The 10,511-nt window shown below is 51.8% G+C and overlaps 1 long non-coding RNA gene across 2 annotated transcripts; it reads right to left on the reverse strand.

Moving 5' to 3' along the window:
* Positions 1–1,775: 1,775 nt before the first annotated feature.
* On the reverse strand, positions 1,776–10,196 carry LOC132649192 (uncharacterized). Of its 2 annotated transcripts, none has more exons than XR_009587635.1 (3): positions 9,921–10,196; positions 5,566–7,749; positions 1,776–3,159 (listed from the first exon to the last, which is right to left on the reverse strand). It is a non-coding gene; the product is annotated as an uncharacterized LOC132649192 (long non-coding RNA). The 2 variants fall into 2 exon arrangements; XR_009587636.1 differs by lacking the exon at positions 9,921–10,196 and having other exon boundaries at positions 5,566–5,678; positions 5,770–9,197.
* Positions 10,197–10,511: the final 315 nt, after the last annotated feature.

The raw sequence follows: 10,511 nt of genomic DNA on the forward strand, positions 1-10,511 counted from the left end.
CCATATGCTTCAAGCCTGGCAGCTTGCGCCTGGGTACCAGGCCGAGCCCTGCCCGCCCTGCAGCCTCTCGCTTGGCGAAACCTCTGCTGATTTCCCACGGCAGCCTGCTGCTCTGCACTCAGTTTCCTCTCCGCTCTGCACATCCTCCTCGCTCACCTGTAATTTATTATTTTAAGGCCGCAGAGGCAGTGTCCCTGGAGGCACATTTGCCTGGCGGCCTCTGGCAGCCCCGCAGCGGGCAAGCTCACCCAGTCCTTAGAGCTCTCGGGCACTCTGCTGGCTTTAGAGCCCGAGGCTGGACATATCTGTGCCAAGCTGGTTCCGGGGACAGACCATCTGGTAGGGCATCTCCTGCCAAGGGTGGCTCCAGCTCTGGGCCCTTGGAATCGAAGAAGGCTAAAGACTTATCAGAAGCAGAGGGCTCCTGGGTAGGGGTGAGGATGAGAGTGGGAGGGGGAGAGAGAGAGAAAGAGAGGGGGAGTGGGGGAGAGGGGGAGAGGGGGAGAAGAAGAAAGGGGGCAAGGGTGTGGCCTCCTGGTTGAGGTGGATTTAAATCAAATTGCAAACCAGAGATTTTTTTTTTTTTTTTTTTTGAGTGAAAGGACACCATAAATTCTAATTCAGGCCATACGTTATCAGCCCCAGCAACCAGGCCATAAGACTCCAGGTCCTGGGACTAGGCCATAGGTCACTAGCTCCAAAAACAGACCATAAAATCCCCCTCCCAAGAGACAGCCTGGGACAAGAATGAGCATCTGGGCTGGGCAGCCTTATCTCACCCTGCAGTAAAATGTGACGGGAACGCAGCCCGCTGACCACCTGGACACAAGCCAGTCGGGAGTAACTTCCCCGGCACATGCCGATAAGGTTTCAGATAACCTGACCCATACTAGAATTCCCCTAGGTTCCTAGGTTCCTATGGAAAGGCCTTTGCATCTTGGTCTGGGGTTGGTCAACAGTTTTTTGTTTTTTAATAAATGGTCTGATCCTTGCATGCAGGTTTCTTGCTTTCAAGAAAACAACACTCTTGCCAACTGCATATGTGACTGGTGTTCTCTGGGCTGTGCTTTAGACATAACGGGAACAGACGAGTATGTGGGAGGGGCTGGGGGTGTGGGGTGCAGGGTGCAGGGGTCATGGAGACACATGAACTTTTGGGCTTTTGAAGGCTAGCTGTCTGTGGGAAGGCTTTCTACAAGATAAGCTTGGGGGGAAGATCCAATCAAAGGGGCCACAGCCTTGCCTACTGCCCCTGTCGCCTTGGCCTTGCTGGCTCTCAGAGCATCTTAGGGTTTGAGACATGCTCTGTGCGCCAGGGCGGTGGAGAAGGAGTGTTTATCTGTCCAGCACTGAAGGAGCGGATGGCGGGGCTCCCCAGTCTCTTTGGGCTGATGAGGCTTTGCCTCTTAGGGGGTGCTTGAACTCAGACAGGCCTGAACCTGGGAGGTGCCGGAATGGAATGAGGCAGAGGAGTCACCCAAAGGTGACAGGGAGGATGTGCTGAGGAGCCGGGGCTGGAGCCTGCTTGCTCCTTTGTCACTCTGCCACCTGAGCGTCACAGACCAGCCCAGGACCTAGAACCAGATGCCAGGAGGGGGGCTGAGGACCAGAAGAAACGCTCCTCAGGGGAGTTTGGAGTCCAGATCTGGCCCAGCACGTCCCCTCCTGCAGGGCTACCTGTCCCGTGGTGGTCAGGCCTGTGGTCTAGCCCAGCCACTCAGCATGCTTCCAGCAAGCTAAGAAGGAAGAATGTGAAATGGCTGCTGTTTTGCCCAAGCAACATTCATTTATTAAGCGCTGCACTTGTTTAAGAAAATAAAAAAAACCCAAAAGACCAACAGCTATTGACAAAATATAAGAAAATAAATTAAAGCAGCAGCTCCGTAAAAGGACCCTGTCCAATAATTTGATTTCCCCCCCTTTCTTCCCTTAAAGGCCATAGTGACACAATCAATCCTGCTGTTCCATGGGCTTTGTCTCATTACAGCTTTTCCTAAGTGGAAAAAAAAAAAAGGAAGAAAAACAAGGAAGTTGTGTTCTGTCTGCTGCCCCGTCTCTTGGGAGCCGCCCTGCACCTGTGTGGTCAACAGCAGTGGCGCTCTGACTGCACTTTGAATCTCCTATCCCAGGTTCCTTGCCCTTGGCGGCCTCGCCTCGGTCCTGCCTTCCCCAGCTGTGCCCTCTGGATAGGATCATAATGTCTGCTTGGCTCAGGCCTTCCGTCTCCTTTCGTACCTCATGACCCCAGATCCAGGACTTCCTTTAGCCCCTAGGCACAGCTGGGTAGGCAGTTTAACAGAACTCTTATCTGGACGGTCTCTTGAAAAACACGCCCTTCACGAGAAAAGCACGAAGCTGCCTACATGTGTGTAGACACGCTGTGCGCGGGCGAGGGGACCCACTCTGTGCACAGCACCTTGCTTCAAATGATGGAGGACCTCAGATGGAGGGACCCCATATCCTGCATGCCAGGAGAGGGCATCGAACCCCAGGACTGACGGCTGTGAGCCACCGTGTGGTTGCTGGGAATTGCACGCAGGAACTCCAGAAGAGCAGACGGTGTTCTTAACCACTGAGCCATCTCTGGGGCACGAGGTTAATACACCATGGGGTGGGCGTGAGGCTGAAAGAGCGGCCGTGTGTAGTAATAATAATATTTTATAATCGAGTACCAGCTCAGGGTCCCAGCTCATGTCATATTTCTTTTCTTTTTTTCTTTTTTACATCATTGGCTGGAGTCTTCAGTTTTTACCACCGATGGCCTTAATTTAGAGCTGAGAAGAGCGAGGTGCTGACGGACTGGCTTAACTGCTTATGGTTGTAGTTATAAGAAGGATGACCTTTCATTCCGGAGGGGGGACTTGGCAGAATCCTCCCCACACCCCTCCCTCACCCTCTGGAGAGACCCTCCCCCATTGGTGTGGTCTTGACAAGGGGGCTTGGGAGCCTGCTTCCCACGCCTGAAGTCCAAGCATAGTTGGCCCCTTGCTGCAGGGCTGGGAGTGGCCTCAGCTGAGCCGCTCAAGTCTGCGTTTGGTCCTTGAGGTTCTCTCACCTGCTCCAAAGCTGCCTGGGAAGCTGGGGCCACGTGGACTCTTCCCGTCCCGGTTAAAGGGAGCAGAACCCGATCCCTGTGGCCGAAGGCTCAGAGCGCTGCGCCTGGACAACAAAATCGATCACGATAGCATCAAGAGCAGCCGTGGCTTCCTGGGCATGTGCCGTGTGCTGTATACCAAGATAAACTATAGGCATGGCTGCTCCTCACCCCCCACTTCCTGTAACGGCCGCTCTCTCACAGGTAAGCAAAGCTGGGCTTAGAGACATTGAGATTTCCACCTTTATCACATAGCTAAAAAGGACAGGCAGGGTTAATCTCAGCTGCTTGAATGTAAACACTCTCCTTGGAGCGCCCAGTGGAGCAGAAGGGAGAGGCCACTTCTGCTGCTCAGCACCCATAGATCCCCTGGGAAGCCCTCCTGGGAAACCAGGGCAAGCATCATGGGACCATAGGCTGAAGCCCAGCCGGGGGAATACTGCAGACTGTAGGGAAGAAGCTTTCCACTAAGTCTGCCCTGTACTCAGCCAGCTGAGAACTGTCCTATGAACTCGGGAATGGGGCTAACATTTGCCAGCAGATCTCTGAAGGAAACGGAAACCTTGAGGAACACACAGGCATGTGAGAAGCAACCAAACCTCTTCATGTGAAGCATGAACCAGGCTGGCATCAGAGATCTGACCACCCAAAGGAAGACCTACAGAAAAGAACAGGACCATTCATCACCGTCACCCTGGGGTCAGACAGGCTTCTGGGAGCCGGGAAGGAATGCCAGGACATGTGAGGATGAATCCTAGCAACCAGGCCAGTCACTTTTTGCATCCTGCATCCCTGTCTTTTCACTCTCCAATCATCTCCTTCTTTATTGAATACCCAGTGTCAAGCTGGGATGCCAACCCTGTCCTGCCTGTTCTTGCCTTATACTGCTTTATTTTTTAGTCCTTATTCTCCCAAAGAACATAGATTGGCCTGGTTTTCACAGTCTTGGAGAGATGAGATTGCTCTACACTATCTGACTGCGTATCTTTACCTCTTTCTCTTCATCTATCTTTAGCCCAGAGTCCCTCATCCCCCTCACCCCAGCCACTTTTTATCCACAAAGCTTTCCCTTTGATTTTTGTTTCCCTACTCCACGTTCTGTCTTGTTAAGTTTTTTTTAAATAGATTTATTTATTTTATTTGATGTGTACGAGCGTTTTGTTTGCACGTGTGCATGAGCACCACATGCGTGCCTGGTGCTTTCAGAGATCAGAAGAGGTCAGTGGATTCCCTGGGACCGGAGTTATGGATGGAGAAGTGGAAGCGTGTGTGTGTTGGGAAGCAAGCTGGGTCCTCTGTGAGGTAGCTAGTGCCCCTCACCACGGAGCCATCTCTCCAGTCCCTGGAATAATGTTCTTAAGGTGCTGAAGGAACACATCTGTGAACTCAGACCTGATGTGAAGGAATGGGGACTTTTTGGATGGAGAAGGGCCACGGGGTCCTGATACTCAGAGAATCTGGACAGCCTGGGATAGAAAGACCCTGCCTCAAAATAAACACAAAGTAGATAAAAATGCGTTAATAGGCAAAAGAATCCTGCACTAAACCTTTATGGAAAAGGAACTCCAAGTAGATTACAAGTTAAAAAAGTGTTGGAATCACGAGGCAGAAACCCTTCCTGACTATGGGGTGGGCACAGAGGTCATTTAAAGTACAGTCCATACAAGGATAGCTGGACTTCATCCCAGTGGAACTTCTGCCTGAGACAGAGGACAGCTCTAGACTTGAGAATGTGTGTGGACCCTCAAAACACAACAGGAAGAGAACAGAGAAACCAATTTAAAACTGAGCAAAGGTATTGAAGGCTGGAGTGATGGCTCAGTGGTAAAGAGCACACACTGCTCTTGTAGGTTGATCAGAATTTGGTTCCCAGGACTGACTGCAGATGGGCAACTTACAACTGCCTGAAACTCCAGCTCTACCCTCTCCAGGCCGCCACAGGCACCTGCATTCATGTGCACATCCGACACACAGGCGCAGAAACACACATTATTAAAAGAGAAATCTTAAAAAACAAAACCAAGAAAGCTGGGCACAGTGGCACACACCTTTAATCCCAGCACTCAGGAGGCAGAAGTAGGCAAATCTCTGAATTTGAGGCCAGCCTGGTCTACAGAGTTAGTTCCAGGACATCCAGGGCTACACAGAGAAATGCTGTCTCAAAAATCAATCAATCAACCAACCAACTAAATAAAAACTGTGTAAAAGATTTGAGCAGATGCCTTACCAAAGAGGCATTCCAGAATATCTCTTAAACACAAGGAATGGCTAATAAACACAAGGAAATGGCTTAACTTCATCAGCCACTAGGGAAGAAATACACTATAGTTAAACACCATCAAAATAAAACAAAAATCTTGCCAATACCAAGTGCTGACAAGGATACAGAGCAACTGGGCCTCCCTATATACATTGCTGGCAGGAATTCAAGATGATTCTCAAGCTTCCTGCACAGCTAACTGTATACTTACCATATGACCTGGCAAGCCCAGTGCTGAAGAAATGAAATTATGGGTGACTCTGAAAACTAGAATTGCAAATATCTAGGACAGCCTGAACATTCACTCATCCAACGGATTGTACTCTGCAATAAAAGCAACAAACTATTAATTCATAGCACCTCAGTGAATTTTAACTTCATGTACAGAGAGAAGCCAGTGTCAGAGGCTACTCACGTGTTGTGGTCTGTGTGGGCATTCTTTCCAAAGCTCCAGAGCGGAACCAACGGTGTCAGGAACCAATGGGGAAGCCGAAGGACACTGGCGCTAGTCTCTGTCTGTATTGTATCTACCATTGTGGTGGCCTCACACTGTGTGTGTGTGTGTGTGTGTAGTTCAAATAACATGTATCACACAAAGAGGAGTACACTTCAGGTTTCCTTCTTTTTCGCTTTTATAAGGTTAGTCTGCTTGGGCCTGTGCACCACATGCATGCAGTGCCTGCAGAGGCCAGAGGAGGGCATCAGATCCCTGGACCTGTAAGTAAAGCTGGTTTTCCAGCGGCCTTGTGTGTCCTCCAGAAGAGCTAGCACACTTAATGACTGAGCTATCTCTCCAGCCCTATACTCTAGCTTTTAATTAAATAAAACAAACATTGTATCTGGAAGTGAATCACTCAGAACACCTCTCCTGGGTCTCAGGTGAGTTTTAGCTGAAATTAGTTAAAGTTTATGTTTCCGAGGGTCTTAGCAACAGAGCTGGTAACAATGTGACTTCCGAGGTTCAGAGGTTCAGCTGTCACCTGCCACCTTTTGCACAGGCCTTCCTCGACTCTTCTCTGAGGAAATAATTCCCCTGTATCTGTTCCCTACGGAAAGACAGAACCTACTGCAACGGCCAGCAAGATGCTGCTGTGACCTGGACACATACGCTAATTAAACATAAAATTAAAATTTGAAGCCACCACGAGCTCAGTTTAGGAGAGCACAGGTTTGTTCTGGGGGTCAGGAGCTCAGTGTGGCTCCTCTCAGACTAAAACCGAGGTGCTGAGAGTTGTGTTCCCCTTGGAGGCCTGGGAACTTTCTCAGCTTCTCAGGGCCACATGCTTCCGGCCTGCGGCTCTTCAAAGGCGCATGCCTGGGCCGCATCCTTCTCATGGGGTCTTTCGGGTTCTTTTTCTTTTGCCCCTCTCCTACAAACTCCTCCACCCTTTTCCTCTCTTCTTCCGGGGCTGGGTTAACCGGGGATTGCCCATGCCAGGTATGAATGCTTCCATTCTGAAGGAGCCTGTGTGCGAGGCAGAGAATCTGAGCTCTGGCGAGGGGGGGGTCTCTCTCACCTAAACTCAAGCTGACAACAAGAGGCTATAACTTCTGGCCACCAACTACCCAGAATCAGGCAGACTGCACAGCCCTCCTCCTCAGTCGCCTCTCACGGGTCACGCCTGTCTTGGGACCACCCTTGTCCTTGACAGGCTAGCCACAAACTCAGGCGTTGTCCACCAGCTCAAGTCTGACAATTGTTACAAAGACTTGTAGAGCTCTAACAGGCATTATACCTCCAAATGGGGAAAGATCTGAATCAGAACCAAGAAAAGAGCCTGGGAGGGTCCCCACAGGAAGCTTTCATTGTCTTCGGACTAGCAAGGATGAGCATCGATGTTGGCAGTACAGATCGCTGCCAGCTGAGGAGGCTCTCTTGAGTTTGCATCTTTTTCACTGGTGTCAGTTGGCTCTTCGGGGCCTTTCTTCCCCCCCCTCCCGGGGATTGGGCTGAATCCTTTCAACATAAACCTCCAACCTCCTAATCACATAGTTGGTCTTCCCCACACTTCCGGCCCTGGCCCTGGCCTCATTAGCACAAGAGGTGGAAATTCCAGTGCAGACAACAGAGTTGTTTCTGCTGCCTTCAGATTCCAAGCCCTTAGAGAAGGAACCAGCAGAAAGCCAGCCTCATTCGTTTATACACACCCTTGATTCCAGATTCAAACTCACTTTCCCTTGGCCAGGAAACACAGCCGAGAGTTTAGGAGTAGTGTGTGAGCGTCTGTAGGGGGGGCCGTTCTGCCCTCCACAACCTCTTGGCCAGGTTTGCCTGAAGCTGGCTCGCCACATTTGTCACAGCATTGATCCTGCTGTGTGTGGTCTGATGCCTTTGGTTGTTTGTAAATTATCTGTGCCACCTTACATCTTCCTGCGTACACTCGGTGTCACACGGCTAGGGAACAAAGAGAGAAAACATGGTGTCTAGGTTGGGCTCAGAGGGCGGGCGGAACGGCGCTGGGTGAGCGGGGCCCCTGCACAGGGAAGAGGCGGGACACATGGGCCGATGGATGAGCAGGCAAAGCCAGCGTAGATGCACCAAGCATGCAGGCTCTACGCCCACTGGCCTGCTGCTCCTGAATGACTTGCCGGTTCTCTCCAGCTGATGGCCAGGATGCCAGCATCAGGATGTGGCAGATGGGCACAGCTGCATACTGAGTCAGACAGGCAGGGCTCAAGCCTCACCTTTGGTGCTCTTAGTCACGGCTGTAAGACACTTCACCTCTCCAGCGCCACCACTGTGGCTGCCCGGTCAACAATGTGCAGTGCACACCTTTGCTTTCACCTGTGTGGAGCCTGAGGCCTCGGGTGCCGTCTGCCTTGCTTTCACCTGTGTGGAGCCTGAGACCTCGGGCGCCGTCTGCCTAGCAGCAGGTGGCTAACGAGCCAGAGAGTCACAGAATCTCTGTGAGTGATGCACGAGTAATTGAAAAGGCCCCATAAAAAGGGGGCCAAGCTTGGATGGGGAGATTTTGATTTTTGCTTTTCTCCTCTTCCTCTTGCTTTAAATGCCAAACGATCACAGTGGAGGCAGCCATTTCATGTGCGTGACAGACAAGCTGTGAGTAGAGCCCAGGGAAAGCCCTGTGTGAGGTTACCATAGAGCAAGGGGTCCAGCCACTCCTGAAGAAATACACGGATATTTTGTGGGTATCTGGATACATTTTCTGAGCCTCACACTCTGCTATTAGCTGGGCTAGGCATTTTTATCAAGACTGTGTGCCAAGAATTCCCTTGCCACAAAGAGAGTGAGCTCCCTATTTCTTTCCCATTTACATTTTGAGGGGAGACGGTGAACTCACCAGCAGACGGAGTATTTCTGAATGAAGAAATATTTCTGAATATTTACGCCGGGAAGGTGATGCGATGGGACTGTTGGGGAGGGGGTGACTCCCGGGTTGAGACCTGACCGGGTAGCTGCAAACAGGGTAGAGAGGGTGGGAAGAGCATGGACAGAGGAACAGTGGCCATGAAGAAAGGCCTTGGCGGGGAGGCCGGCGAGCAGGTCAGGAGATGGGAGGTGAGAACAGGTGGTGTTTGCAGAGCGGCTGTGTTTTAATGGAGACAGGAAGCCACTGGGCGGCTTGGGGGGAGACCACAGTGACTGAGTGCTTGACCTACCACAGGCACCCTCCAAACGCCGCAGCTCTGAGAGGGTTGTGGAACCCTCCCCTTCTTGGTGCTAGCCACCCTTCCACACCCCAGCTCCAGATCAGGAGATCCCTGGGGCCACGGTTTAAATCCTCCCCCGGGGCCATTTGCTCCCTGGAGCAGCCGACTATAATTGCTGCTTTCCACAATGACATAAAAATCTAAAAGGCACAATCAATACAGCGGCACACACATCATGGTTTTCATGGCGAACGATAAAAGTGTAAACATCAGGGGGGGTGGCAGCCTGGGGGGGCTGTGGCGGGGGCGGGGCTGCTCCCGTCTCCCTGCCCGAGCTAGCCCTCCCCGGCCTGGGAACAGCCATTGCCTTTAGAGTCTGCTGAAAGGCAGCCTTTCCTTCCAGATCCAGCAACCCCTGTTTGCAGCCCTGATCCCTGAATTCTGAGCTGTCTCTTGCTGCCCCATGTCTTCTGTCTCCCCAGAAAAGGCTCCAAGTGGCTTCCTAGACACAGGTCTCGGGACAGGTGTGTCCCCAGAGCTTGTGAATTGACCTTGACCCTGTTTCCAGCCCTTGACGCTCAGCTTCTGTTCCTCCAGGTCCAGCCTGCCACCCACAGCTTGTGAGGCCACGTGCAGAGAAACATTCACTCTGGCTCGCACACCCTCCCGGCGATGGCTTCCTCAAACTGGTTACTTAATGAACGTCATCCAATTCCGAGTCTGTCTTGCCACAGCCTCATTTGCGAAAGCCAATCTGCTTTATGATTTTAACCTCTGGCTAGAAACGGCTCCCAATTTCGTGTCATCCATAAACTTGATGAACGACTAGCTTGCTTCTCTGCAGTCATTCATTTAGCCCACCAGCATTTAGTGAGCGCCTACTGGATGTTGGGTGCGGCTTACGTGGAGGAAGGCTGTGCCTCTGCGGGCCTCTTGCGCAGGGGCTGTACCGACCTGGAATGGCTCCTGTTCCTGAGATCTGCTGCCTTCTTCGGAGGAGAAAGCTTCAATTGACTTGAGAATGCTGCAAGGGGGGTTTACAGCGCGAGGGGAAACGGCTGTTTCAGGGCCTTGCGGGGTAGCCCGCAGCCGTCTAGAGCCGCAGGCTCGGCTGTCTCCAGCGTGCTCAGTTCTGCCTCAGCAGTATCCTGAGTCTTGTGTGGTAGCAACTGGGGAGCAAATGCAGCTAACGTCTGAGCTTGACGATGGACTACTTCGTGGGTCACTGAGTCCAGCCAGACGTCAACGAACCAGGAGGAATACAGATGCTCTGATTGGCCATGCCTGAGTCACATGACGGCCCCAGCCCGGGGTGGGTGGAGTCAGCTGCGGTTTAATAAAGCTGTCGACGGAGAGAGCTTCTCAGGGTACACACACGTCCTTAGTGCTCTGGAGAATGGATGCTAGTCTCTATCGAACAGGCTGTTTCTTCCTATCTGCTTGGGTACAAGGAACCTGTCCAAATGCTCTGGAGAAGGGAGTGGAGCCCGAGGCCTCCCCGTCCTGCGTTCTCGTGCTGTTTGGCTGTTGGCTTTCTGCCATCCT

Source organism: Meriones unguiculatus, chromosome 19 (assembly GCF_030254825.1).
Source record: "Meriones unguiculatus strain TT.TT164.6M chromosome 19, Bangor_MerUng_6.1, whole genome shotgun sequence".
NCBI lineage: Eukaryota > Metazoa > Chordata > Mammalia > Rodentia > Muridae > Meriones > Meriones unguiculatus.